Genomic DNA, 23,135 nt, shown 5'->3' with positions numbered 1-23,135 from the left:
CATCGAAATCTCTATTAAGAAGTCATGGATCACATATTGTAGTCAATCTTACTACCTTCTTTGCAGGCAAAACAACACAGTATAACATTTGGCTTTTAATACCAACTGCAGGTTTAAAAAAATAAAATACAACATAATTGTGAACTCAATGCTGAAAAGCACTTTAATTCAGGGAGAACAAGATCTAAATGCTAGCTGGATAGACAGACCCTGAAGTTACTACTTTTATTTAGTGTTAACTTTTACAGACATGTATATATAACTAGGCCTCTATCATACCAAGTTAAACAGAAAAAAAAACTTTGAAAAACTTCCAATTCAATTCAGTGCTATTTTCATTTGGTATAGTTCCATTCTGTTACTTAAAAGCATCACTTGCTCTCCAAGTTCTCTGTGAATTTCAAAAATACAGAGTTGCATTTGTATTTGTTGTTTAATTTCAAAGAGCAGTTTCATCTCCATAAATATATCATAAAAAAATTTTGACAAATCCCTGAAAATAAATATTGATCATTCTTAAACTGATTATTAGAAATGACATAATTAATTTAACTTAAACTTCTATAAATGCACAGGAGGATTAAAAACAAAACAACCCTTTTTTATTTTTTTGCTACAGCGTGTATAACAATAAACAGGTTTTCTGCTCAAGGAGTGCCTGACTTAAATGAAAGGACATGGTTTATTTCTATTTTTTTTCTTTGAAATATTTTTTTTCTTTTTCTAGAATAAAATATACCAAAGGCAATGTATGTATGCTTCAGGATCACTTGAAAAGCATCTCATTCTGAAAAAAAAAAATCATCCCAGATAAGAGAGCGTACTGATGGCACTGGTACCTTCCCCAATCCTTGGCACATGTTGTTCAAATCAAATAAAGAACTGGTTCTTTCCCCACATTTTATCTTTTCCTCAACTTATCCCTCCAGATCGGTTGTTCAGAAACTTTTTGCACAAAATGCACAAAATGGCACCACTCTCGATAGTGGTGGATCCCGCAACTATAAAAGTGCATGTATCATTTTGAAGTCAGTTTGAGAGCTGCAGGCTATTAAAATAAATAACAGTTGAGATGTCATTAAATGTGGTCTTGCCTGGGACTTCTACACATTATTACAATAACAGTAAGACACTATCAACATTATTGAATATACTTCCTATAAGTCTGATACTGACTTTACTGACTTCAGAGAATCCAAATGGAGTCAACTGCATCATTTTAGCTAGTTTATATTCTCCACAGATCTTTTTAATTATATCATATGCTCACATAACAAGAAAATGCAATTATTTATTTATTTGTTCATTCATTTTACATGCATCATTAAACAAGGCATTGTGACTAAGCTGCTATACTTATTTCAGGATTTCTTTATTTCAGTCACAGACTCATTCTATGTACTTAAAGTATCAGAAATTATTAATTTACAAGATTATCCATTTTTAATAATCAATAACTGGTACTATCACATCTACATTTCCTTTCCTGAATATGCTTAATCTCAAGCAATACAATCATTCTACCCACACATTTTCAAATTCCTGTAAGAGTCCAAACTCCCACATCAAAACAGAAGCAACACAGTTTGTTTCCACAGTGCTGTCCTAAATGAAAGACAGGACTACTGTTGGGTATTATTTTTAATCACTGGAATCATTTTACGTGGCTTTAGTTCCGAATCTGACATTAGTCAATAATAAAGTGAATTCATTCTGACAGTTCCTTAAAATTTTCAGGAGCGTTCCTCCAAAATGAAACCATATAGCTCTCATAAAGTGAACTCTATCTGACAACTTGCTGAATTTCTGTCAAGGAACATACGCTCACTTCTGCAGAGCCGAAGTTTAAAAAGCAAAACAGGCACAGAATTGAGTTTTGCAAAATGCACATACCAGTCTCATTTTGCCCCAGAACAAGACTCTGAACTTGCATATATGCACATATGTAGAACTTGGGCGTAGCTTTGCATGTTTTCAAACATCTGAGTTGTTCAAAGGCTTGACTTTGTATAAGGCATTAGAACATTTTAAGAGGCTCTTTTACTACATTTTTTTCACCTTGACTCACAAAATTTTTTAAATTAAATGGGTTGGACACAACATTTATGTTGTAGATACATTATAGACAGAATCTGAGCTGTGCAGACAGCTAATATACATTCTGAGAAGGGCATAAGAGTTGTAGCACCTCATGGGTCTCCTTCCAGGCTGTTTACCCAAAAATCTGCATGTTACCTAACAATGCAGTCTATCCAAATGCCTGCCCTCCTGATTTCATTTTATCTGTAATAAACACATTTTAGTTAAGATGGTTTAACACTAATACACAAATCAGTTATAGTAATAAAGCTATTCAGTATCTAAAATTCCAGAAGAAGGTATAAACATAAAATTATGCAGTGACTCCAACACTGTTCAGAAAGGAAAAAAAACAAATGTGTCAGGAGAAATGCAATTGACCAATATGTTGGCTTGTTCCATCTCTTTCCCCTACTACAGTAAAAAGGTGGATTGTTCTGCACTGAGAAACTTGACTCTCCTTTCAGTTGTCTGAGGCACAATGACCGAAGCTGCAGCCTTCTGTGTCCATCATAACTCTATTTTCACTTATGTTCAGTGGTGCTGCAAGCCAAAGGCTTACTATGGAAGAAAACATAGAGCATTACTCCCCCAGTAGAACATGTATATTTGAACATCCAACATCCTCTCAGTTCACAGCACTCAAAAGTTATTAATATTTTCATTTACCTGACACAGAGTAATAAGTACCTTAATTCAGACTGCTATAAATACTAATGATGACACTAGCAAACAGTCCATTTGCATTTGCATTTGAATGCTACACTCAGACAAAAGTGATAGTCTTTAGCAATGTCTAGTACCATGAGATCTTATAGTTGAACAGGTAGATAATCAGGTATATAGATAGGCAGATGGCAAGCAAGAAAGCAAGACATATTTCAAGCAAATGTTAGGAAACACAGTTCTCAATAAAAACAGATTATAAATTAATGAGTCACCCGTTAGTGAAAAAGTGAAACAGTAGAAGACATTGCATTTAAGAAGACTGATAATACCCTTTTATTTAAAGTAGATTCTGGCTTCCTTATCCTTAGTGGGTCTGTGGCAATTGAGACCAGGTACATCCAGTCAAATGAAGCAAAGCAAAGTGTAAAATACCTGTATAGTTACAGTTCTGTAAGGGATCCTTTCGATACCTCACCTAAAAAAAACAAAAACAAAAATGAAAACATAACCAAAAACAAACAAACAAACAAACAAAACCAAAAATAGGGCTGATCTTATAATTCCAATTATAAATAATACTCAGCATATCTACATTATGTAGTGAAGAGACTAAAGAAAGGCAAAAGTTTAAACTCAGTAACTAACATCCAAAAACACAGGTCCTTTTTTTAACCAAAAAAAGGTGGGATATAATGTGTGCTGCAACTACTGGATTTTCAGAAAAAGAAACATGATATTTTTCTCCTTATTCAATTCACAGATATACCCTGGCTGGGCATTGGGAAGTTGATTTACCTTTCATGAGTAAGAAAAAAAATGTCATAAGTGTTGTTGTGCCCCTGGAGTTCCTACCAAAAAAATCGAAAGCACATGTATTTTGAAAAGAATGACTGATTCTCAGATGTCACAGCTCCCTGCCAATGGATCTTCAGCCAGGGGAGAGGTTATTAAGCAAGTTAAAAGAAACTTACATAGTTATTTCTGAAATAAAATTTATCAGATCCTTCAAACAAATATTTGATCTTGAATTAATATCTCCATTTCCTTCAGGGAAATAGCTAGATGAGGCATTTCAAACTGAAGTTTTGACTTTAACTTTTCATAGAAATGTTTTTTGAAATGAAATGAATTTTAATGTTTTTTTTTTCAACTTTAAAAGTAGATATTGCAACGGATGTTCTGATTTTATCTTGGTTGAGTGAAATAAACAATGTTTTGTGTTCATTTACACGATATTTCAAAATTCTGTGGGTTTGTTATATTGCAGAATGGGAAAAAGTCATGTCTATGGAAATTCCCAAAGGAAGGGAAAAAACCCACACTATTTCACATTCAGCTGAAGTAACAATTTCAGCGACACTTTTATTACTCCTTCTCAATGGTGGGAGGAGAAGGAAGGGCAGAACGGGACATTTCTGAATTGTCCTTTGATGCCACAACACCCCAGTAAAACTCTTAGGACTTAGCTATACGATTCTGGGCTTTCTAATTTTAAAAGGAGGAAGGAGGTGTTAAAATTCTTCTGCTTTTCTCCCAGGTCTCAGTTTCTCTGCATGTTGAGAAGATTGTTAAAGACTTTCAGCAAAAGATTGAGATACTTTTTCTCCATACCAGTCTGAAGGTTGGTCCTCTGTACGATGTAAATCAAACAAATATTTTCAGCTCAGCCTTCTCAACTTTGCTCTAAATATCATATAAAAGGCCTTTTAACCTTGCCCTTTTGTTGTCAGGAGAGGCATTGCCTTTAGTAAAAAAAATATATACATATATATATATTCAATCTCTTTTAACCACTCCTTCAACACTTTGTACCCTGAACGTACAGGAGTTCATCTTTCAGGCATTGGATCTTATTATAGTTCAATTTGTAACTGCATTTTTGCTAAATCTCTTAGCTGAATGTTCTCAGATGTTTCCTAACATGTTTCCACGACCAGACTACAGATCATTTTAGTAATTCTTCTCTGAACCATTTCCCACTTTTGTCTTTTTAAAAACAAACTCCAAAAGTAGGAAGAGCATCTGATGGCAGTCTCAGAAACAGAATATAGAACAAAAAAATAATTCCTACATATCATGACTTAGTATTCTTCAGACAGTGCCTCAAAGTGTGAGCATTTCTAATGGAACATGAGCTATGATGTCACGGTTAGGTATCAGCAGTGGTTTCATAGTTCTTCTGCAAGATGTAGTGAAGAGATTCACGAATTTTGAAATTTTACTCTTTTTATTGCCCCCTGTGCCTAGTATTTCTACTAAGTTCAGCACACATCCAGAAGAATATTTGAAGTGCAGAGTATAATTTCATTTGGCAAATATGGCAGCATCAAGGAAATTTCTCAAGTCTTTATAAATTTTGCATGAAAATAACATCTCCTGGTGAGATTTTATTTATTTTCATTTTCTGAAAGGCTCTTACAAATTGCTCCATTGCATTCTGTGCCTCTGTAAACAAACAACGCACTGCTTTGGTTGGCTTTACTGTAATATTTGAATGTGAAATGAATTCCTGTAATAAGACTAAAAGTCTAGGATGGAAAACAGTTATTTCTGAATGCCAAGAGAGTTTTGCTTTTTATAGCATTATGGTGAAGGCAGTCTCAGTAGTCTCCTCTGTTTAAACACAAATAAAGTCAGGAACTCCTTGAGTTTTGGATTATTTTCTCACAGGATCACTTCCAAAATGAAGTTCTAGAGCTGTAATAAGATTTTTAAATATCCCTAAAGCAAGTTTCCTTTAATTGTGGAAATCCATAATTTTCTTTGATTGGCTAGAAACAAAGCATAGCTAAACTTTGCTAAAATTTTTTGCATTACTGAATAAACAAACTTTGCGGTTTTGCTTGCCTGTTTGGTTGATTTCATTTATCATATTCCAGTTTCTTTAGAACGAGTTAATAGAGTTTTCCCCTGCAGAGGCAGCCCTGATTTTTATGCTTATCAGCTTCTACATCTTTGCTGTGTGTTTAAATTCTCTTCAAGAGAATTTGGTAATAAGCCTGGACATAACACCATTTTGAGTGATTCTCTTATGGCACAGCTAACTGCTAATGTCACTTCTGAAATGCTTAAAAAATGAAATCAATTTACATAAAAAATGTCAAGTAGTCAGTGATGTAGGAAACATAGCAGCTTCTTAAGTCTACAACACTTTATTATTTTCAAGCATTTATTTGACCAGGTAAGACATTTATTTATGTTTGAATTGACAAATGCAGTCACCCAGATAATTAAGTAGCTGAAAATTATTGATCTGTTAGGCATAATGTGGTCAATGTCAGAAACGTTTACTATAGCAGCATTAGCATTAATACATTCCATTCCCTTGTAAAATTATTTGGCTAGGTCTTAAGACCATATCTCTTTCTAATAATCTTCAAAGATACAATAGAATCCAATTTTCCTCTATTTGTGAAGAGTGAGGAACCTTAAAAATGTTTAATATAAGTTTATTTTTGAAGCCTGTACAAATATTCCTTGAGTTATAATCAGCATGAGACTGTAGTATCTGTCATGATTTGACTGGTCAATAATTTCACAATTAGTTTGTGAAAGATTTAGTAGCATTAGTTAAGAGTCTGTGGCCAGAATGAACATTTAGGGACATTAATACAGACACATGAAATTTTTTTTCTACAAAATGTGCCAGCAAAGGTACTTGTACTGCTAGTTTGGCATGTCACCGTAGATATAGCACATTTTGATCACCAGAAACAAATTTGAAACTTCATGTTGAAGCTAGCCACTGATAGCAGCAGAAAACATTCTTTGCTTTCAGCAGGTCTGTGACTTGTGACTTTTCATTGCAAAAACAGATCACCAGTTATTTACAAAAGTATTATTTTAAAATGGCTAATTCATTTAGGCCAGACAGACCAACCAGTTTTTCCAATTGATTTATTCCTGTTGCACATACTTTCTCTCTACATTTCTGCATTATCATGAACTGTATGACATCAAGCGCCATCATTCTATATCTTGGTACACAAATGGTTCTAGTTGTTTGCACCTGCTGGACTCTATCTATAAAATCCCAAGTGATATAAAGAAGTCAAATAGCTCATAATTGTTCACAGTCTTATAAAGAACAAGAATTAAGCGGTGGTAAAAAATGCTCAAGGTGCTGGTTCAAAAGAAAGAGAAGGAAGTTGTTCTTCATATAATTAAGTTATGGAGATCCTTGCCAAAGACTGTATTCTGAAAATCCACAGAGACTCAAAAAGTACATGGCTTAAATGATGGAACAAGGTCTGTGGCGGACTATCAAGTATGAAAACCTTATTGAGTTTGTAAGTCCCTCAACTACAATTTGAGACTAGAGGGATAGTCGAGGGAACTATTAATGCATACTTGTGCTTATATGTTTTCCTGAACCTCCACTATGGACCGTTGTCAGAAAGTCATGATACTGAGCTAAAATAACTTTTAATGTGAACAAGAACCGTTTTTTGTTTTCCTATGTATCAGCAATATCACCTGGAACCTATAAATCTAGTTTTACTTCTATTTACTTCAGGTAAGACTGAGGGGGGGGAAGGGGGGGGTAGGGGCAGGGAAGGAATAAAAATTATTAAAATTTAATTAATTATTTACATTACTTAAAATTAAGATGTCAGATACATTAATGTCCTTTATATGGTTATAAAGTTTTTATTTGCATGTAGGCTACTCTTTTCAGCTCTGTGTATCACAATAATTCTCATTCTGATTTGTTCCCCACTGTAAGGGTTTTTGTGGTTTTGTTTGTCTGGTTTGGTTTTGGTTTGGCTTTGGGGTTTTTATTGTTGTTGGTAGAGTTGGTTGGTGTTTTGTTTTGTTTTGTTTTGCTTTGTTTTGTTTTGTTTTGTTTTGGGGGGAAGCACTGTTTCTTTTTAATCCCTGCAGAAAGTTATCACAATGGTCAGATCCTGTCTGATATCTTCAGTCTAGTTCTAAGCTTAATTGGGACTACTATCTTGTAGCAAGTGATAGGACAGTTGTGCCAGGGCATGGTTAGATTGGATATTAGGAAAAAATTCTTAATGGGAAGGGTTTTCAGGCACTGGAACAGGCTGCCCAGGGAAGTGGTGGAGTCACCATGGCATTCGAGGGGTATTTTTTAATCAGAGTTTTTCCAGATTGGAAGTGTCTCACACTATTTTCAAATGTTAACGGTTGACTGCAATTAAGAAATGGCAGGGGCCTTAACTCATAGATGAAGGAGAATATTTGCCTCCTTGAACTTCTACTTAGAATAGAAAGCATTTCATTTTCTGGTTACTTTTATTTTGGGAGTTGAGGGACAGAAGTAATATGCTGAACTAGTTCACCTTCTCTTTATTACAATTTTACTATGTTAGGTAAGCTATTCAAAAGCTTAGTCCATTTCTATACATAAGTAGCTTTGGGGATTTATGTGTGTTTAATCCAGGAGGGTTTCGACAACACGAATTATTACTTGTAGATTTAGTCAAGATATTTATTTCCAAAATAGTTTTTGATATTAAAATATATTTTTAATATATTTTTTAAATTTCTTTTGAAATATTTGGAAGTTTAATATTTCAAACCTAAAGAATTTCAATTGTTTCTGTGAAAAATGAAACTATTAAAAATTCATAACAAGACTAGAAAAATTCAGAGTATTAGATAACACTGAATTTTTTATCAAGACAACTTTTTTCTTTTCTAATTTTTGTCAATATTTCCGGAATGACAACTGCAGATAGCTGACCTGCTAAACTGAGTATTGCTAGCAATACTTACTATGATTTCACTGCCAAAGACTATAACTGTAAATATTTACAATATTTTCCTATCATGCTGCCAGATGACTGCTAGGAAACATGCTGGGTTCATTTTTTGCTCTTGTTATTTATTTGTTGTGTAAAGAATGACTCATGTCATGCCAGTCTGCATTCATACTCAGTTTGTGATAGATTCTTCTGCTCCAGGTAACATCACTCTGTTTTCTGTCAGCTCTAAAACCAGTGTGAGTTACCCTACCTTGAGACAACCTATGCAGCCAGTCAGATACAGCACCTCATGAAGGATGAAGGTAGAAGTGATTCTCTGTCCTCAGCAGTATCTGTGACACATGCCTCATTCAGAGCACCAAAGACCATGGTACCATATGTCTCATTAAGGTATCTTTCTTCATTTTCACTTCTCTTTCTTCAAGCATGACAGTTGTAGAAGACTGTTATATATCCAACAGATAATTGGTACGAGGTTCTAAGTTGCTTTGATCTTGCACAGACTTGGAGCTTGTCAGCACACTGTCACTGAATTCCAGCAGAGCTCTTATTAGTTAACTGCACTTGACAGCACCTCAGAAACTGTATATTTTAAGTTTAAGCAGTTTGACATGATAAAGGCTATCACTTTCTTTTCCTGGATAATTACTGTCAGCATTGATAAACATGTATTTCTTCTCCAGTCTATCAGAAGACTGATGGGAATAAGTGAAGAAGAGGTCTCTTTGTAGTTTAAATTTTAAAGTTCCTGAAATTTACAGAATTATTTATTCATAAAATCCTTGGCTGATAGTGTAGCTCTATGCCTATGCATACACATATGTATATATTTATATGCATCTTTGCCCATTTGACTATTATCTCCCATCTTTCACAATATGAATGAAGACATATTTGACCCAAAGAGGAGTGGGAATTCCAAGGCCCAGAACTGGATTTTTTTTTTTAACTTCTTATGCTTTTCTTCATTTATTTATCTGTCTTTCAATCCACCTAGTGCTTTGAACCTCAAACACTACAGTTCTCTCTCATCAGAAATAATCACAGTGTTGCAGGAATTTGTTCCTGTCATGACTCTGGACTAGTATAGAGGGGACAACCAGGCTTAAGCGAGATGATCAACAACCTTATTTTGTGAGCTGTCCTGGGGTTTTCTATGTGCATTGTTTTGGGCTATAGACTATAAATACTGGCATCTGGATATGGTCATAATTAGCAGAGTTAAACTCAGCAGAAAACTGTGGTACAGGATTGTTAAAATATTTCTGGGAAAATATTCAGCTGTTCAGCAACTACAAGCAAAGGGGAACTCACTAAAGTGGCATGTGGAAAAAGACAAGAATTAAACTACCATTACATCTTGATAGAGGATTCCTAGCCGTGCCTGATTGTCACATCTGATCTTCTGACTTTTCTGTGTGCTCATTACCACAGAGTAGTAAAAAACATTTGCTTTGCAGTAGACTCTTTTTAGTGAAGTAATAATTGGTTATCTTTGAATTTTCTTATATAATATTCTAAGGAGTAAGCTCTATGTTTTCAAAAGTGACTGGTGGTTTGAGATATTCAAAGTGAAATGGTTTAGAGTGAAAGACTGAGCATCTGCTCTCTGAAAATCAGACCTTTATAGCTTCCTCAAACTACATGTTTGAAAAATTGACACCAAAACGGAACCTCAGAAACCTTGAATATAATAGACAAAACAGGGAGAAGAGGGAAATGTCTATTTTAACTTATTTTATTGGGAAAAAAGAGATACAAAGGTACAGGAGAAAGAGAGTGGCACACATATTACAGTGGTGACTTATTTAGGAAATATAGCTGATGGGAAGAGAGTCTGGTAGGTTTAACTTTCAGTATTTTAATAGTTTCTATGAAACTTCAATAACATGGCATATTTTTAATTACATTTGTGGGTTTTTTTAAATATTATTGCACAAACACATTTATTTGGTTCAGAAGAATTTATGACAAGAAATAAAGATCAGCCTGTGCAACTTCTATGAAATTATTTTAATATTTATGCTCTATACAATCTGTTAGTTTTATCTGCTTTGTTTACATAGTAAACACTGGGTAGTAAAGAAATACTGTCTTTGATCAGAAATGGTCTCTACAATCACACAGAAATTAAAGAAAGAATGCTGAGAATAGAATTTGTGTCTTAAAAATGGCAAAATTCATGAAATGGTGCACATATCAAATATTGCATAGCATATTAATTATTTCTCAGCTTCCACAATGAAGAAGCTTGTTCATAGCATATTTGACATTGAAGAAGGCCAAATTAACTGCCATCAGGGGCTTCCTGATGGGGATTCTTCCATAAAATTGGCTATATTCGTAAAAAGCTTAAAATCCAGAGACCTAGTGCAAATCATCGAGCAAGATAATTTAACCAACTCTTTGCTTTTTGGACATGTATTAACAACCATGAAGTTTTCTTGATAAAATAATTAAAATATCTCTGAAAACAGCTGGCTACACATTTCAACTGCTTGAACAAAGAGTTCCCTGACAATTTACATAACACAGTACTTTAATGGAAAGTGAAATGAGCTATTCTCCCTCTACTGTCTGGTAACTTTGTAAGCCTCACTTTGTACAGTTGTGTGATAAGGGTTCAGCTGAGACACTTAACCATTTTGAGGAAAACATTTTCCTAGTCTTTTGCAACATTAAAAGAGCTGTTTGTGATGATCATACAGTCCCTGGTAAACAGTAAATTTGAAAGAAAATAATTAATACCTCCTGCAAACCAAAATTTCTTAAATTTTAAGGCAAGATTTGTAGATCAAAAATAACATTTTTTTTTTTCACTCTTACGTATTCAGAAGAACATTACTTTTCCGTCTCTGTTTAGTTTCTAGTTTCTTTTGAAATTGAAAAGCTTTTTAATTTATTTGCAATATTTTATATTTTTATTTATTTGAAATGGCAGATATCACATGATATGTCTACAAAAAGGCCAAATCCAAGCCTTATTTTTTCTTACATAATATATTCATTTTTCACTTAGAAGTTTAGAAAATTCAATTTTTAATGAACATTTAATGAACATTAATTTAGCTTAATTCCTGCAGTGTTAAAAATAAACTTTAAGTAACCTATAACTCATAAATACTGAGGTATGAAGTTCTTATTGCTAGTGGCTAGAAGTTATTCAAACATGCAACTCTTTCTGATAGGATTACTCAAAAAAGTAAATGATCTGATACGCACCTGATGGGTTTCCAGTCTGGATCTAAAAGGAGAATATTAAGTTAGAAGAAATTAAACAATCTTGTTAATAGTAATGTTTAACTAGCTATATTGAATAACATAAATTCTACTGCTTAAAAACAATTCGATAAGTGAGCAACTTGCAGAAACCTTTCTTGTGGCCTATGCTTGGACCATTTCTCATAATTTCTCATTACCTCATAGCCTATTATTGGATGACTGGATTGAGAATGGTCCTGCAGAAAAGACTTGGGGATACTGGGGGATGAAAAATGGAACATGAGCCAGCAATGTCTACTTGCAACCCAAAAAAACATGGTATTGCTGCATACAAAGAATCATGGCCAGCAGGTCAAGGGAGGTGATTCTTCCCTTCTACTCTGCTCTCATGAGTACTGCATCCAGCTCTAGGATCTCCAGCACAAGAAAGAGATGGACCTGCCAAAGCAGGTCCAGTAGAGTACCACAAAAATTGTCAAAAGTTTGGAACACCTCTCTTATGAAGGCTGAGAGTGTTGTGGTTAAGCCCCAAGAAGAGGAGGTTCTGGGGAGACCTCATTGTAAACTTTCAACCCTTAAAGGGGGGGTTATATAAAAAGGGAAATTCCTGTTTAAGTAATGTGGTATCTTTCTAGTATAAGGTCACCTGCACAGTGGATAAAGGCAAAGCAGTGAATGTAGTTTTTCCTGGACTTCATTAAGTCTTTTGATACTTTCCTTCTGGACAAGTTGCCCAAATGTGAGATGAGAATGTACACGGTGCACTGGAGAAAAAAGTGGCTGAAGGGCAGGACACAAAGTGTAGTGAATGGGGCTACATTTGGCTGGCAACCCATCACCAGCAGTGTTCCTCAGGGCTCAATTCTAGGGCCAGTTCTGTTCAATATATTTATCAATGACCTGGTTGCAGGAGTTGAATGCATCGTTAGCAATCTGCTGTTGATTCTGAACTGAGAAGAGCTGTTGACTGTCTTGAGGGAGAGGCAACCTTGCAGAGCAATCTAGATAGATTGGAGCAGTGGGCAATGATTAATGGGGTGAAATTTAACAAGTCCAAATGCTGGATTCTTCCCTCAGGACAAAGTAGTGCCAAGCACAAGTATAAATTCGGAGTACCTGGAGAGCAGCCCTGCAGGAAGAGATCTGGGGGTGCTGGATGACAGCAGCTCAACATAAACCAGCAGTGAGCCCTGGCAGCCCAGAGGACAAACTGCATCCTGGGGTGCATCAAATACAGTACAACCAGAGGGTCAAAAGAGCTGATTATCCCACTGTATTCAGTGTTGTTGTGGCCTCACCCTGAGTACTGTGTGTATTCAGAGAACAGCAACAAAGGTGGTGAAGGGTCTAGAAGAAATGTCCCACGAGGAACAGCTGAGGACTCAGGTTTGTCTAGTTTGGAGAAGAAGGCTGAGGGATGACCTCACTTCTCTCTACAGCTTCCTGGGGAGGGTACCTGGAGAGGAAGATGGTGATCTTTTCTCTCCAGTATCCAGTGATAAGATATTTTGGAATGGCTCAAAGCTACACCAACAGAGGTTCAGACCTGACATTAGGAAGTATTTCTTTAACTAAAGGGTGGACAAAGACTTTCTAGAGAGGTGGTCAACGTCCTTCTTTTATTCCTTCTTTTATTCATGCTGATCTGCTAGTAAGGTCCAACTGCTTTGAGAATATTGGAATCTGAAATAGTTTTTAATTTGACTCTTGGATACTGCTGCTTTGGGTACCAAATGACATCTTAAGATACTCAACGGTGGATATTACAATTGCTATCCACCTTGTGGAAAACAAGAACTGGAGGGGGAAATAGAAGCAGAACAGAAACATATATGAATCTTTAGAAATTACCTATTCACTCATACATCTTCACAGTTGGTATTATCATTTGTAACCTTTGAAATTTTATCTCAGTTCAACCACCACAGTATATACTGAATTTTGTGAGACCAAAAGACAAATTTCACATGAAATATGAAGACTGTTCCCAGATTTGCCACTGGGCATAATGCAAACTCTCTCTTTACCAATAATGTCTTATTGTCTCCTGGCAAATGTTTGACGTTTGTTACTTTATATGCCTCTCATGAGCAGCATGCTAAAAGTAATTAATTCAATTACATCATCTAAACAGACACCAGGGAGCTTTGTGTCAACTTTACAAAGTATAATGGACAATGTCATATGTGACAGTGCCTACCAGGAAGAAATTCTCATGGGTGTTGAATGCACTTTGCTGATATTTACAGTAACAATTAAAAAAAAAAAAAAAGGGGGGGTTAAAAATAACAGGAAAGAAATTATCTAATAATTCAAGTGGAAATATAAAAGAAAGACATCTGGTCACAAACAGCTGACCTGCACAGTTAAGTTTCCTGATAAATTCAGGAAACATCACAGGTGAAGTATCCAACAGAAAGGTAGTTGCACTATATGCTTCTTTTAGACTGCTAAATGCTCCATTCCTTACTTAATGCATCACTATATTTAACACTGTAGCTTTTTTTTTTTTTTAATCTAGCCTTCTTTACACTTAGTTTAAAACTATTTTGTCCTGCTCTTAAAATATTTCTGTGACATTATACACTTTCCTGTGTCTGGCTCTTTGGTTTAAAACAAGATGGCTAAGCTGTGACACAGCAAGTCCAAATTATCTGTGTATTAGCCTGACAAATAAAGAGTGGCATCAGGTGGATAATTTCAGTGTCTGCAGGACCTCAGCTAGAATCAACTGAGAAATGCATAGGGAGTTGGAACAATAGTAGGTCAACCAAAGTTAGAACGTTAGAATAGACTGGAACAGTTGAGAAATTTGCCTAATAAAATAATGGGAGAGACAAAGGAGTTAGTAGGAATATTTACTTGTTAGCTGTTCTACTGAAAAATTGGTCTAAGGAGGATGATAAAGAAATGACTGACCAAAGGAAAGCTGGCAGCTCTACTGAAAGGTTTCCATGAGAGATACCAGTGTGTTTGCTTAACCAAGGCTGCTAAGGAAGGCCTTCAAAGATGGAATCAAAATTAAAATTAAGACTAAATAGCTTCTAGGAAGTTTAAGTTTGAAGTCGAACAATTTGTCACAAAGCCTTACTGGACTTCTCCTTGCTCTCTTCACCTGAAATATTGCATCATAAGGAACCTTTCTTTACTGCCTTTTCCTCAATCCAAGGTGCTCACTTCAGATTCTCATACACTCTGCTTTTTATCCAGGTTCTAGTCAGCTAGTACTCCATCCTGTAAGTAGGCCATTCACATCTAAACATAACTATTGAAAGTTTTACAAGCCTCAGAGTGTTGCATAAAGGTTATAAACAAGAGTTAGGAATAAAAAAGCAAATTCAGGATTTCAAAAACTTCATTTAAACCTGACTTGAATGCATGTCCAGAGGCACGCTGAATTTAGTGACAGTTTAAACTATTTAAGGAAGATGCTTTGAAAGTCAAGATATTTCATGTTTTCAGTCTAAAACATCATATTTAAAGTTTATTTATTTGATAGTAATAGCAAAGGCTTTAAGAAAATTTTAAAGAGAAAAAATACTGGTTTAGGTGCAATGAGCTCACCTAGATCAAGTCTGCAGCTATGTTTTATTGTTTTCCCAAGCAGGAAAAAAGTATTTCATATAATACAAGAACAGTGCTTTTTCTGAGTTTGGTCAGGAATCAAAGAATGAATTATTCATATAGCTGTATAAGAAATTACTATTCAAGCTACTTAGCTACTCCATCTGGCCTTGAAGGAGCAAACAGAGATATAGGTCCTCTTAATTTTACTAGGAACAGGGAGCAGGAATTAACCTTTAATTCTTTAATGTCCATTGATTGATACAGGATTGGGGGTTCTACAGGGCATTGTTAAATTACTGCCACTGTCCCAAAAGAGGCAACGGGTGCATTTGAAGGCCCTATATATTTCTTAGACGACATTTCCAAATTGCTATGTTTACACTTATGTATTCCACATTTGATGCTTTGTTCAGAGCATAAGTGCATGTTTTTTCATCTTGTTGGCCATTTCAGTATAACAGGTTTAGACAACCTTGTGGTTTGATCATAATCATATTTGGAAAAAAGATAAATATTTCAGCACAGGATCATATTTGGCCTGATGCACCATTGTTCTCTAAGCAAAATGTTTTGAACATGTTTACACATGACTATGTAGTCAGTAACCAACAAAATGGAAAGTGATTTTCATACTGAAATAAATGAAAAGCCAGGGGTGCTTTCTTTCTGAGATCCTTGCTCTGCCCGATAGCCAAATAGTGTGAAGACAGACACATAAATATAGCTCCTATTGTTATTTCTCACTAGGAAAGTCCAAGGCTTCTTCACATTTAAATTTTTATCTTTATTTTTATAATAATGACAATACACTATGATAAGATCAGAAGGTCATCTAGCTATTGTTCTCTTTCTGACTGAGAGTATATAAAAACTTGCTGTTAGTGACCTGCAGCAGGAAAGTAGATGCTGAAATATTGCTAAGTGACATTAAAGAAGACTGCATTAATATATAAATTTTTCTCAGTGCAGACATAAATAATATATAAACGCTACAATGGCGAAGGAGATGCATGGTTTGTGCACATTCATCTTTCAGCTCAGTGCAATTTTGCTCTGCATTGACACATCACAGCTTTCTTCAATAATCTCTTTCATCATAAAGAACTGGATATTGAATAAGCAAAGTCAGAATAATCTAGCTTTCTTTTTCTGTACTCTGAAAATATCCATGTTTCTGGGGAGCCCTGAAAAGAAGCCTGAAGATTCAGAAATGCTCAGTCTCACCATTGCTCATTTTCTGCCCTTCATTGTAGGTAGAGGTTTGAATTTGGGTTGTGGGAACTTCTCTCAAGTTCTCTGGTTTTTATTCCTCTATGGCAGTGTTTAAAGGGATAGTAAAACTGGAGAGGCAAATCATAAAGGTCTTAATCACCTCAACTGAGATAAACAAAGGACAAAGGGTTGTAGAATGGGCTGTAGGCTGAACAAAGAAGGGACAAATTCCAATAATACTTTTTTCCCATTCCAGAAACACACATATGCCACCAAGAAAGGAAAGGAATTTACTTTCTGTTATAGTGATGCTAATTTCCTAAGTACATGTCAATGACGTAATTGCAGCTTGTGATTCCTGGCTGACTTGTAAAAGAGAGGCTGTATTCTATGTGGAGTAAAAATAAGGCAAAGAACGTAAGCAGAAATAATAGTCTTTATTAAAATGAAGATAAATATGTCACCTCCCCCCATCAGCCTTGTCCTATTTGTTTCATGGATGGTGTGTTCATTCTCTGGAATTTAGACGGCTTGTTCCTGCTGCAACTTCAGCCCACGCTGACTGATAAAGACTGCAAATGCTTAGTCCCCTGAACTGCAGAACTCCACAAACATCAATGGATACTGAACGGAGTCTACATCAAATTCAAGATGTATGATGCCCAGGGAATCACGCTAGCTTAGGGCAAGCAGAAAGATTGTGTCCAATGGTGAGTCCATCTCTTATCTTCTGTGACCTGTAGCAAAGGCAGGGTAAGAAAGTGGCATTGAATTGAAGCAAATATGCCTGATCCAAGTTGATAGCTTCTGCTGTTGCAGTCCAGGGAGAACAGTTGTGCAGGTCTGGCAAGCAGGAGGCAGAAACAGTAGTTAGAAGATGCCTGAGGGAAAGAGGAGAGTTAAAAATGCCTCTGAGAGCTAAAAATATCTCTGCCATTCTAGTGGCATTATCTAACATATGAAAAATACCCATATGTGCAAGTCTTCTGTATCACTGAACTACCACAGGATGCTCAGCAAAGTCATACTGCAAACCCTGCTTTCACATTTCCTCACCTTTTTTCCCTTTTCACCCTGCACCCTTGCCAGTGCATTACTGCACATGCAGGCTGGACTGAGCATTCAGCTGCATGCAGAAAGGAAGCTCTTCAGAAGGTTTTGAACTGCTGTGATAAATCAGTGCTGAAGTGATCTGTCAATCCTCCTTTTCTTCAGTGTACAAATATTTTGATGCTTTATTTGTAAGGAGACTGAGCTCACAATAGGGAGAAGCTCTCTGCTTATGGAATTTATACTAAATCCTGTTTTTTGAATGTTGTTCAACACTGAAGGATCTACTTTCTTAGTGTCTGGTATCTATGGCCTGTTCTTGTGCCAACTAGATGTATGCTATTCAATGAAACTAGGAAATTCTAATCAATGGTAACAGCTGATAATTGTTTGAAACTTACCATTTCCTGAAAATACTAATTTACGTAGCCTCCTTTTCAAAATCATACATGAGATGGATAGGGAACAACATGACGCAGGAGGTTCACTAAAACACAACAGGAATAGCCTATATGTCTTTCCTATACGCCTATCTTATAAGGTCTGGGACAATTTGTCATATCAGGCGAACAGAGATTGCTTCTTCCCTGAAGTTTTGAATGGGTACCAGAGCAGTAAATGCAAAGACATTGAGAAGACCTTTTATAGTCTTTCCTTGAGGCTTTGTTCTGATCTTGAATAAGCATTTGGTTATTTATGCATTGTTGCCAACTCTACACTGTCAGAGATCATGCATCAGTATAACAAACTATGAATGTTTTTCTTTTTCTAACTTAATTATTTCCAAGCCAAATCATAAAAGTTAGGTCCTTTCAATTTCTTTCTGACCTTAGATATTTTCTCTATCACACCTTTCTCCAGGATAACTTGTAAATAAATTTGTATTTTAAGATTGTTGTTCTCCTTTTATTATTACTGCTCTTGTTATTACTCTTTTTATTACCAAGCCAGGAGAAAAAAAAAAAATATATGGCATGGGCAAGACATTATTGATATCTTAGTAAAAGAAAGCCACGCTAATATTAGAATACAGAAAACAATGGGGTTTAAATTTAGTACTCATCTTATTCTCATGTTCAAGATACCAGGCTTTCAGCTGTCTCATTGCAAAGCAAGTACTGTATGATTTGTTCTGGAAATATGTGTTTTATCTATTTATAAAATGAACCCTACAGTGCAGTAAGTGATAAGGCATTTAAATTGATTGTCCAGGAATCCTTCCAGTTCTGATGGAAGAAATTCTGCTGGTTTAGTATGATGATATATATGATTGTGACAGAATTCAATATGACAGCTTGCTACCATTTCAAATGCACTACTAGTGAAAAAATACTGGGTACAAATAGAAAATAGAATATACTAGAAATAAAAATGTAAGAAACTCAAAGACATTGTTTGCCAAAGTTTCCTTCAGAAAAAAAATACTTTGATTTTAAAAAAACCTTGATTAAATAGTCCCATGTAGCTCATGTAGCTCTGTGTAACTATTTTAGCAAATTAAAAAAAAAAAAAACCTGACAAAGTCAATCTCCTCCACTGTAACTCCATCATGATTTATGATTCTGTTTAAGATGTGATTATGAGAGTTGGGGCAAATCGAGTTCCAGCTTAATATTGTTCAGTTTAATAGCAGACCTCCCACACCTTGTCAAGTTGTTTTTATTATTTTAAAGCTAAATAAAGGTAGAAGATTTTTTGCCTTATAATTCTAATGCAAAACATTCTGATATAGCGAGACAGGTATTGGAAAAGAGAAATAAAAAGTCTTTAGGTCTTCCCATTCTTCCATGGGGGCTTTAACTGATGCTAGGTGCTCTCATCCTTCAGTGTGTAGTGGGCATATATTTCCTACAAGGTTTTTTTGAAAACTCACGTTATTGCAACTCTCAGACCATATGACCACCTGGGATTTTTGGAACAGAAAAAAATAGCTGTTGCAATTGGATTGTCTGGCTTCTGATATTCTTTCACACATAAAATAGGATTCAGCTAATCATAATGTGGTGGTTTCTTGGGTTTTTTGGTTGGTTTTTGTTTTGTTTTGGGTTTGGTTTTGTTTTAATCACAGTGCAAAAAGAGCCACCTATATCACATTCAGATTTCCACAGTAGCATTAGATACTTTAAGTATTTCACACACTTTGACTATATCCAGAAGTCTGCTTGTGTCCTCCTAGATCTCTTCATAGCCAAAATACTTTACCCAAAGCACACAAAGTGAAAAAAGACCAAAGCACAAGCATGGGTGATGCAATAATTCACTATAGAAACAAGTCAGTTCTAGCTTTTTAGAAACACTGATGTTGTCTTAGTTCCATACAATTATGTCAAAGCCAAAATGATTGTGATCACTGGCTTTAGTGGCAACTGTTTCGAATATGTTCAGAATCAGACTCCTTGGGTGAAAAACGTACTACAGTGGACAAGAGGAGCCAAAGCAAAAGTTGTAGGACACAGCGAAAATTCACAAGATCTGCTGGCTTCTGTTCTCTCTGATTCCTTCTGTAAAAATAACTCTCTCTTCTTGTCGGAGAAGTAACATCTTAAAGGCTTAGGTTCTGGTTAACCTCATCTTAATTTTATTAGAATTTCTTGAATAACAGAAAAGAAATTGGATGTGGGCAGTAGTAGGAAATATCCTTGTGAAAAGCTCTAGGTACCCTGACAACCATTTTAAAAAATTATGTTATTAAATGTGTAAAATACATTTTCGACCTCAGATTACTAGAGCAGGTTTAGAAATTCAACTATCTGAAAAATAACCATACAATTTTTATATTAAACCTCATCAAGCTCTACCACTACATTAATTATAAATAAAATTTTACAATGCAGTGTGTCCTAGATGTTTATACAGCATCAGACCCTTCATTTCTTCTTACCTGCCAGCTTCCCAATGTAGAGCAGCCAGAAGGTTGTAATGAGGTGTCCTTCTTGTGTAACTTGACATTCAGTACCTGGTAATTATGGAATGATATTGGTAAACAATGAATGCCATAGATCTTGGCAAACCTGGTGATCTGCATCTGCATACTTTGATTATAAATACCCTTAGTTTTTTTTTTTTTTCTACACGTTGCATCACATTAAAAGCAAAGTATCATAACTTGTATGACAAAACAGCTCTGCTTGTCTCAGTCACCAAAGCCATTGAAGCCACAAAGGCACTGAAGCAATTGAAGTCATAGTGAGAAAACTAGGTAACATTTCAACACACAGTGAACACAGCTGTTTGTGACAGGATGCTACTAAAGCTTCATTTTCAGTCGCCAGTCCAGAAAGAACCTACAAAAAAACTTAACATTCAGCAGTAACAACTCAAATAGTATATTGCTTTGAATACTCCCCCAAGATTTAAATTAAGAGTTTTTGAAGAGAAAGTTTTCCATCTGTTGCTTTTGATCATTCTTGTTACTGTTTTTTGGTTTTGACTTTAACCAACAGCTGTAGGATCCTTAGTGCGTGTACATCTGCAGTTGCAGATTTTGTGCCTCATGCATATTTCATAAACAACCAGTACTGAAATGAAAATAAAAATTGCTTTTTCTGAGTCACTCTGATGCCACATATTTGTTTAATTTTAGTACACTTCTCCCACACAAGAAAGTACTCACAAGGAAAGCAAACAAGAATTTGAGAACATGAGTGAGGTACTTAGATACACACAAATATACTAACCAGATCACAGACGCTTTTCAATAAATTGAATATATGGCAGGTATTTGAACATATGAAAATGTTGTGCCACCTCATACTGGTCCCCCTTTTAAATATATTTTCTTCATATATCCAGTTTCTGGTCTTCTCATTCTCACAGCCTCAATTCAACAAAGTACTGAAACACGGGAGCAGTCTATGTTATCATCTGCTGGATATTGGTCATGATATTTCTAAAATAGCTGATTCATTATCTCTGGAAGCATTAAAAAGATGTGTAGATGTGGTGCTTAGGGACATGGTGTAATGGTGGACTTGACAGTGTCAGATTTACTGTTGGACTCAATGGTCTTAAGGGTCTGTGGCAGGTGCACTTTCTCCTTCCCCACCTCAGACCCCAAAAACACTAGAAACTTCTAGACAAATAGACCAGTATGGCCATGCACACACCCCTTGTTTGATAGACAGAGCCTTTTACCAATGAAATGCCTTGGTTGAGAGAAGTTTCTGGACCACTACCATAAATGATCACAGCTCAGATTCAACTAGGAGCCCGACAGAGACTCCTTTTGAGTTTTTCTTCTTTGAAGCAGAGAGTTTGCAGTGGAATGCTCTCCTCCTCATACTAGGATGTCATTTTTTTCAATTCTAAGTCAGAAACCAAGGTTGTTTATAACTTACACGTTTAAAAGTTATCTTTTTCTTGCTTCGTATGGTAACATTTTTATTTGTATGCTTTTGTTCTGTTTTCTCAAAAATATTTTCATGAAAATGAAAAAAAAAGAAATATCATCTGAATGATGTTTAGAGGAACTTTATTGAAATCCAAACTGAATACAAAAATTTTGTACCTGCATTATAAACCCAAGACCTGAAAATGCTCAAGATGTACCTTAATGAACTTCAAGAATATGCACAATGAGACTTAACAGGAAAGAATTAATGAAAAATCAATATTTCAATATTTTATTTCTTAGTATTGTTTTGCAATCTTTGGTAACTGTAGTAGTTAAACAGTAAAGGATTGGTGAAATGGAAGAATAACAGTAGCTTATCTGTTGAATAGAATAATTGAACAATACCATGGATCTACTTGGGTAACATCTCATGCACTTCTCTAATCTCCAGGATTGCTAATGAATTTATAAGACACTGAGATTACAATAATGCTATCTAATTTTCACTTAATTTTGCTTATTTGATAAATAGTGTGAAATTAGTTTAACTCTGAAACTGGCATTTTAATCACTGTTTCTCACTTTGGGAAGTTAGAGGAAGGGCCTAACCTATAGAACAGCAAAGAAGTGAACCTCATCATGCACAGTTACCCTGGTACGGAGATTGTATCAGCTCTAAACTGACTCCTGGCTTCAAGATACCCTAATCATAGCTGGCCCATATTAGCATGGCCCCTGCATTTCACTTTGTGGCCTAGCTGCAGACAAATGCATATGTCTGAGAGTCTGGAAGTGAAGGAGGGGAACATGTCATGAAATCTGTGCTGTCTATGGGTTTTTTGAGGAATCCACCCATATGGCAGATTCTGTCTTTACTGGAGGAAACTATACAGCTGCTTGGTAGACTCAGTCTAACAGCTGAAAGTGAATAAGAATAGCAGTCACAGGAACTGGATTTGTGCAGGAACTAGCCAGCTGCAGGAGGAATTGCTGGCATCGTCAACTGGATGAGCTCTGAAAAGTCTCTCAGATGACACATTGAAATGCAGAGGAACTCATGACATAGTCCTTCAGAAAAGGGAGATCTTCAAATAGCTGGAGATATTGAAGCTCAGGTTCTGATGAATGATTGTCATATCACTAAGAGCTCTTTTCGCTAAAAGCTAAACATTTGGACCTTGTATTCATAGTATCATAGAAACATTTAGGTTTGAAAAGACCTTTAAGATTGAATCCGACCATTAACCTAACACTACTAAGTCTACTAC

The 23,135-nt window shown here is 35.5% G+C and overlaps 1 long non-coding RNA gene across 1 annotated transcript in view; it reads right to left on the bottom strand.

Moving 5' to 3' along the window:
• Positions 1–15,264: 15,264 nt before the first annotated feature.
• LOC110355136 (uncharacterized) overlaps positions 15,265–23,135 on the bottom strand; it is a 131,281-nt gene continuing 123,410 nt past the window's right edge. Inside the window, exons 3-4 of the long non-coding RNA XR_010470648.1 lie at positions 20,416–20,490; positions 15,265–17,365 (exon numbers count right to left, since the gene is read on the bottom strand). This is a non-coding gene — a long non-coding RNA (uncharacterized LOC110355136). The remainder of the gene's footprint in view (positions 17,366–20,415; positions 20,491–23,135) is intronic.

The sequence above is a fragment of the Columba livia genome, chromosome 2, assembly GCF_036013475.1.
Source record: "Columba livia isolate bColLiv1 breed racing homer chromosome 2, bColLiv1.pat.W.v2, whole genome shotgun sequence".
Taxonomy (NCBI): Eukaryota; Metazoa; Chordata; class Aves; order Columbiformes; family Columbidae; genus Columba; species Columba livia.
This window is presented reverse-complemented; position numbering and strand designations above follow the sequence as displayed.